Here is an 8,228-nt window from a genome sequence, read left to right as displayed (position 1 = left end):
AACCTAACCATAACCCTCACCCTAACAAAAACCCTCACCCTAACACTTACCCATACCCTCACACTAACCCTCACACTAACCCTAACCATAACCCTAAACCTCAACCTAACCCACACCCTCACCCTAAGACTAACACTAACACTAACCCTAAACCTCACCCTACCCCTCCCCCTAACCCTAACTCTAATCCTAAACCTCAACCTAACTCTAAACCTAACCCTAACCCTCAACCTCATCGTAACTCTAACCCTAACCCTAACAATAACACTAACAGTAACCCTAAACCTTACCCTAACTATAACCATATCTCTAACCCTCAGCCTCACCCTCACCACAAACCATAACCATAACCCTAACAATAAACCTAACTATAACCCTAATACTCACCCCCACCCTCACCTTCAGCCTAACACTATGTCTAACCCTAACCCTAACCCTAAACCTCACCGTAACCCTAACTCTAACCCTAACCCTTAACTTAAACCTAACCCTAACCATAACCTAACCCTAATCCTCAGCCTCACCCTCACCCTAAACCAAACCCTAACCCTAACCCTCACCCTAACCCTAAGCCTAACCCTAACCCTAACCCTCACACTCACCCCATCCTAACCCTAATCCTAAACCTAACCATTACCCTAACCCTCCCCCCATCGTAACCCTCACCCTCAGCCTAACCCTCTCGTTTAGCCTTACCATCACCCCCATCCTAATCCTTACCCTAACCCTAACCCTCACCCTAACACTCACCCTAACCCTAACTCTACCCCTAAACCTCACTCTCACTCTCTCTCTAACTCTAACACTAAACCTAACAATAAACCTCAACCGAACCCTAAACCTAACCATCCCACACACCCTCAACGTAACTGTAACCTTAACCCTAAACCTAACAATAAACCTTACACTAACCCTAACCCTCGCCCTAACCATAAACATAACCCTAACCCTAACCCTCACCCTAACCCTCATACTAACTTAAATCTCACACTAACCCTAACCCTCACCCTCACACTAACCCTGATTGTAAGCCTAACCCTCACCCTAATCCTAACCCTCACCCTTACCGTAACCCTAACCCTCAACCTAACCCTCACCCTAACCCTAAACTTCACCCTAACACTTACCCTAACCCTTTTCCACAACCTAGCCCTCACCCTATCCTTAACCCTAACCCTAATCCTCATCCTAACCCTCACCCTAAACCTAACGCTAACCCTCAACCTAACCCTAACACTAACCCTCAACCTAACCCTAACCCTCACACTCACCTTAACCCTAACCCTAACCCTCACGCTAACCCTAAACTTAACCCGAACCCTGACTCTCAACCTATCCCTAACCCTAAGCCTAACCCTAACCCTAACCCTCACACTCACCGTAAACCTTATCATAACCCTAGTCCTAACCCTAACCTCACCCTCAGCCTCACCCTAACCCTAACTCTAAAGCTAAACCCGACACTCACCATAACCCTTACCCTAACCCTAACCATAAACCTCACCCTAACAGTAATCCTAAAACTCAACCTAACCCTCACCCTAACCCTAACACTAACCCTAAACCTAACCCTCCCCTTAACCCTAAGTATAACCATAAATCGCACCCTCACCCTAACCCTATTCCTAACCCTTAACCTAACCCTAACCCTAACTCTAATCTTAACACTCACCCTCACCCTAAACCTAATCCTAACCCTAACCCTCACACTAAACCTAACCCTCACCCTCACTGTAACCATAACCCTCATCCAAACCCTCACCCTAACCCTAAACCTAACACTCACCTTAACCCTAACCCTCACGCTCAACCTCACCCTAAGCCTAACCCAAAGCCTAACTCTAAACCTAACCATAACACACACACTCACACTCACCCTAACCCTAATCCTCAACCTAACCCTAACCCGAAACCGCCCCATAACTCTCAACCTAACCCTAACCCTAACATTAACCCTAACCCTAACCCTCAACCTAACCCTCACCCTAACACTAACTCTAACCCTAAACCTAACCCTCACCCTCACAGTCACCGTAAACGTAACCCTAACCCTAACCTAACCCTAACAATAACCCTAACCCAAAACCTACCCCTCACCCAAACCATAACCCTCACCCTAACCCTAACCCTCAACCTAACATTTACCCTCACCCTAACATTAACCCTAACCCTAACACTAGCCCTCAGACTAAACCTAACCCTCAACCTAATCCTAACCCTCACCCTCACCCTAACCCTAACCATAAACCTCACGCTAACACTAACCCTAACCCTCACCCTCACCCTAGCCGTCTCCCTAACCCTAATCCTAACCCTAATCCTCATCCTAACCCTCACCATTACCCTAAAACTAACCCTCACCCAAACCCTAACCCTAACCCCCAAACTAACCGTAACCATCACGCTCACTGTAACCCTAAACCTAACCCTCATCCTAACCCTAAACTTAACCCGAACCCTAACTCTCACCCTAAACCTAACCCTAACCCTCACCCTAACTGTAACCCTCACCCTCACCCTCAGCCTCACCCTAACCTTAACTCTAACACTAAACGTCACCCTGACCCTACACCTAATCCTCACCCTCACCCTTAACCTCAACTTAATTCTTACCCTAACACTAACAATAACCCTAAGCCTACACCAAACCCTACACTGCGCACTCACTGTAAATCTAACCCTAACCTTAACCTTAAAACTCACCCTAACGTTAACCATAAGACTCACCCTCACTCTAGCCCTCACCCTAAGACTAATCCTAACCCTCAACCTCATCCTAACCCTCAACCTAACCCTAAAACCCTAACCCTCACCCTAACCCTAACCCTCACACTCACCTTCATGCTTGGCCTAAGCCTAAGCCTAAGACTAACCTTAACACTTATACTCACCCTCACCCTAAACCTAACTGTAACATAAACCCTAAACCTAACCCTCACACTAGCCCTCAATCAAATGCTAAATGGAACCCTAAACCTCACCCTCACCTGACCCTAACTCTCATGCTCACCTTCACACTCCGCCTAACACTAAGCCTAACACTAACCACAAACCTAGCCCTAACACTAACCCAAAACCTAACCCTCACCCTAACCCTCAACCACACCCTAGCCCACAACCTAAACCTAAGCCTAAGCCTAACCCTCACCCTAACCCTTACTCTAACACTAACTCCAACCCTCAACTTAAGCCTAACCCTCACCCTCACCCTCACCCTAACTCTAATCCTAACCCGAACCCTAACCCTAAACCTCACACTCACCCTTACCTTAACCCTAGTCCTAATCCTAACGTTAACCCTAACCCTCAACTTCACCCTAAACCTCACCCTAAACCTAAACATAATACTAACCCTAACCCTAACCCTAACCCTAACTCTATCCCTAACCCTAAACCTAAACCTCAACCTAACCCTAATCCTAACCCTCACCTTCACCCTCACCGTAACCATAAACCTAACCGTAAACCTAACAATAACCCTAACCCTCATCCTAACCATATCCTTCACCCTAAACCTAACCCTCACCCTAATACATACTGCCACCCTAAACTTAACATTAACACTCACACTCACCCTAACTCTTACCTTAATCCTAATCCTAACCCTAAGGTTAATCCTCACCCTCACCCTAACCCTCACCCTAACCCTAACTCTAACACTAACCCTAAACCTAACCCTCAACCTCAGCCTCACCCTAACCCTAATTCTAACCCTAAACGTCACCCTCAAACTAACACTAACCCTAAACCTAAACTTCACCCTAAACCTAACCCTAAGCCTCACCCTCACACTAGCCCTCACACTAACCCGAATCCTAACCCTAACCCTCATCCTAACCCTCAGCCTAACCCTAACCCTAACCCTCACCCTCACCCTCACACTCACCCTAACCCTAACCCTAACCCTCAACCTAACCTTAACTTTCACCCTCATCATAACACTTACCCAAACCATCACACTAATACTAAAGATAACCCGAACCCTAACTCTCACCCTAAGCCTAACTCTAACCCTAACCCTAAACTTAACCCGAACCCTAAATCTCACCCTAACCTTAACCCTAACCCTCACCTACCCCTAAGACTCACACTCACCCTCACCCTCAGGCTAACCCTAAGCCTAACCCTCACCCTACCCCTAACCATTACCCTCACTCTAACACTCACCCTAACCCTAAACTTAACCCTAAAACTCACGCTAAACCTAAGCCTAATCCTAAACCTTATCCTAACCCTAACCCTAACACTCACACTAACCCTCACCTTAACCCTAACCCTAGCACTAAACCTAATCCTAACCCTCCCCATCAGCCTCATCCTAACCCTAATACTACCGCTAAACCTCACTCTCACACTAACCCTAACCCTAAACCTAAACCTAAACCTCATCCTAACCCTATCCCTAAGAGTAAACCTCACCCTCAAACTAGCCCTCACCCTAACCCTAATCCTATCCCTAACCATCATCTTAACCCTCACCCTAACACTAACCCTAACCCTAACCCTAACCCTCACCCTAATCCTAACTCTTACCCTCATCCTCAACGTCACAGTAACCATAACCGTAACCCTAACCGTTACAATAACCGTAACCCAAAACCTAACCCTCACCCTAACCATACCCTCACCCTAACCCTAACCCTCACCCTAAACCTAAACCTCACCCTAACGCAAACCCAAACTCTCAATCTCACCCTAGCCCTCACCCTAACCCTAAATCTAATCCTCATCCTCACCCTAACCCTAAACCTCACCCTAATCATAACCCTAACCCTAACACTAACCCTCATACTAAGCCTAACCCTAAACCTAACCCTTAGCCTAAACCGAAACCTAACCCTAAACCTCACACTTATCTTAACCCTCACCTTCAGCCTAAACCTCACCTTTACCCTTACCATCATCCTCACCCTAACCCTCACCCTTAAACCTCAACCTAAACCTCACACTCAGCCGAAGCCTAAGCCTAAGCCGAAGCCTTACCATAACCCTCAACCTCACCCTAGCCCTCACACTAACCCTAATCCTAACCCTAACCCTCAAACTAACCCTCAATCTAACCCTAACCCTAACCATCACTCTAGCCCTAATCCTCACCCCCACCCTCACCATCAGCCTAACCCTAAGCCTAAGACTAAGCCTAACCCTAACCCTCACACTCACCCTCACCCTCACCCTAATCCTAACCATTACCTTAACTCTAACCTAAACCTCAACCGAAACCTCACCCTAACCTTAACACTAACACTAACCATAACACTAACCCTCGACATAACCCTCCCCCTAACCCTAAATCTAACCCTCAACCTCACCCTCAACATAACCCTAATCCTAAACATAAACCTAAACCTTACCTTAAAGAAAACCCTAACCCTCACCCTCACCCTCACTCTCAGACTCATAGTAACTCTAACCCTAACCCTAACAATAACATTAATCCTAGTCCTAATTGTAACACAAAACCTAATCCAAACACTCACCCTCATCCTAACCCTAACACTCACACTAACGCTAAACCTCACCCTCACCGTAACCCTAAACCTCATCCTAACCCTCACCCTCACCCTAACCCTAACCCTAAACCTCACGCTAACACTAACCCTAACACTCACCCTAACCTTAGCCGTCACCCTAACACTAATCCTAACCCTAATCCTCATCCTAACCCTCACCCTCACCCTAAACCTAACCCTCGACCTAACCCTAACCCTAACCTTAACCCCCAACCTAACCCTAAGCCTCATGCTCACCATAACCCTAAACCTTACCCTTATCCTAAAACTAAACTTAACCCAAACCCTAAATCTCACACTAAACCTAACCCTAAGCCTCACCGTAACCCTAACCCTCACCCTCACCCTCACCCTCAGCCTAACCCTAATCCTAACCCTAACCCTCACACTCACCCTAACCCTTACCCTAATCCTAATCCTAACACTAAGCCTAAGCCTCACCCTCACCCTAACCCTCACCCTAACGCTAAATCTAAAACTAACCCTAACCCTAACCCTCACCCCCTGCCTCACCCTAAACCTAATCCTAACCCTAACCCTGACCCTAACACTAACCCTAATGCTCACCCTCAACCTGACCCTAACCCTAACCCTAACCCTAACCATCAACCTAACCCTAACCCTCAACCTCATGGTAACTCTTACCCAAACCCTCATCCTAACCCTAAACAGAACCCGAACCATAACACTCACACTAACCCAAACACTAACCCTAACCGTAACCGTAACCCTCACCCTTACCCTCACCCTCAGCCTAAGCCTAAGCCTAACCCAAACCCTAACCCAAACACATACACTTACCCTCAGCCTAACCCTAAGCCAAACCCTACACCTAACCATAACCCACACACTCACATTCTCCCTAACCCTAATCCTAACCCTAACCCTAACCCCATCCCTCCCCTAACTCTCACCAAAATCAAAACCCTAACACTCACCCTAACCCTACCCCTCAGCCTAACCCTCACCCAAACCCTGACTCTAAACCTAAACCTCACCCTCACCCTAACCCTAACTCTAACCCTAAACCAAACCCTAAACCTCAGCTTAACCCTAACTCTAAACCTCACCCTCACCATATCGTAAACATAAACCTTACCCTAACAAGAACCCTAACCCTAATCCTAAGCCTCACCCTAACCCTAAATCTAACCCTAAACCTCACCCTCACACTCACCCTAACACTAACCCTAACCCTAACACTAAACCTCACCCTAAACCTAAACCTCACCCGCACCCTCACCCTCACAGTAACTCTAACCCTAACCCTAACAATACCACTAACCCTAACCATCACCCTAATCGTAATCCTAACCCCCACACTCACCCTCAGCCTTACCCTAAGCCTAAGCCTAAGCCTAACCCTAACCCTCACACTCAGCCTCACCCTAACCCTAATCCTAACCCTAACCCTATCCCTAAACGTCAACCTATCCCTCACCCTCACACTAAACCTAACCCTAAGCCTCACCCTAACCCTCCCCCTAACCCTAACTCTAACACTAAAGCTTAACCTCACCCTAACCCTAACCCTAACACTAACCCTAAACCTCACCATAAACCTCACCCTAAACCTCAACATCACCCTCACCCTCAACCTCACTGTAACTCTAACCCTAACCCTAACAATAAGACTAACACTAATCTTAAACCTAACCCTAACCCTCAACCTCAGCGTCACCCTCACCGCAAACTTACCCCTAAACATAACACTAACAATAACCCTAATCGTAACTCTAAACTTAACCCTAACCCTAACCCTTACCTAATCCTCACCCCCACACTCAACCTCAGCCTAACCCTAAACCTAAGGCTAACCCTAACCCTCATCATAACCCAAACCCTAACCGTAACCTTAACCGTAACTGAAAGCCTAACCCTAACCCCAAACATAATCCTAAACCTAACCCTAACCCTAACCCTAATCTTCACCATCACAATAACCCTAACCCAAACAATAATCCTAGCCCTCACCCTAACCCTAAGTCTAACCCTAACCCTAAACTTAACCCTTACACTTAGCCTCACACTAAGCTTAATCCTAAACCTAAACCTATCCCTAACCCTAACCCTCACACTAACCCTCAACCTAGCCCTCACCCTAACCCTAATCCTAACCCTAAACCTCGTCCTAAACCTCACCCTAACCCTAACCCTAACCCTTACACTAAGCCTAATCCTAACCCTAAACCTCACCCTAACCCTAAACCTAATCCTCACCCTCACCCTTACCCTCAATTTAACTCTAACCCTAATGCTAACAATAACCACAACCCTAAACCTAACCCTAAACTTTGCACTCACCTTAACTCTAACCCTAACCCTAACCCTAAACCTCACCCTAACGCTAACCATAAGCCTCACCCTCACTCTAGCCCTCACCCTAACCCTAATCCTAAACCTAAACCTCACCCTAACCCTCAACCTAACCCTAAAACCCTAACCCTCACACTTACCCTAACCTTCATGTTTGGCCTAAGCCTAAGACTAAGCCTAAGACTAACCCTAAACCTCACCCTCACCCTCACCCTAAACCTAACTGTAACATAAACCCTAACACTAACCCTCACGCTAGCCCTCAATCTAATGCTAAATCTAACCCTAAACCTCACCCTCACCTAATCCTAACCCTCACCCTCTCCCTCACCCTCCCTCTAACACTAAGCCTAATCCTAACCGCAACCCTAACCCTAACACCAACCCTAACCCTAACCC

This window comes from Dipodomys merriami, unplaced genomic scaffold (genome assembly GCF_024711535.1).
Source record: "Dipodomys merriami isolate MVZ:Mamm:240054 unplaced genomic scaffold, mDipMer1.0.p SCAF_222, whole genome shotgun sequence".
Lineage (NCBI taxonomy): Eukaryota > Metazoa > Chordata > Mammalia > Rodentia > Heteromyidae > Dipodomys > Dipodomys merriami.
The sequence above is the reverse complement of the archived record's forward strand: the minus strand, read 5'-3'. Positions refer to the sequence as shown.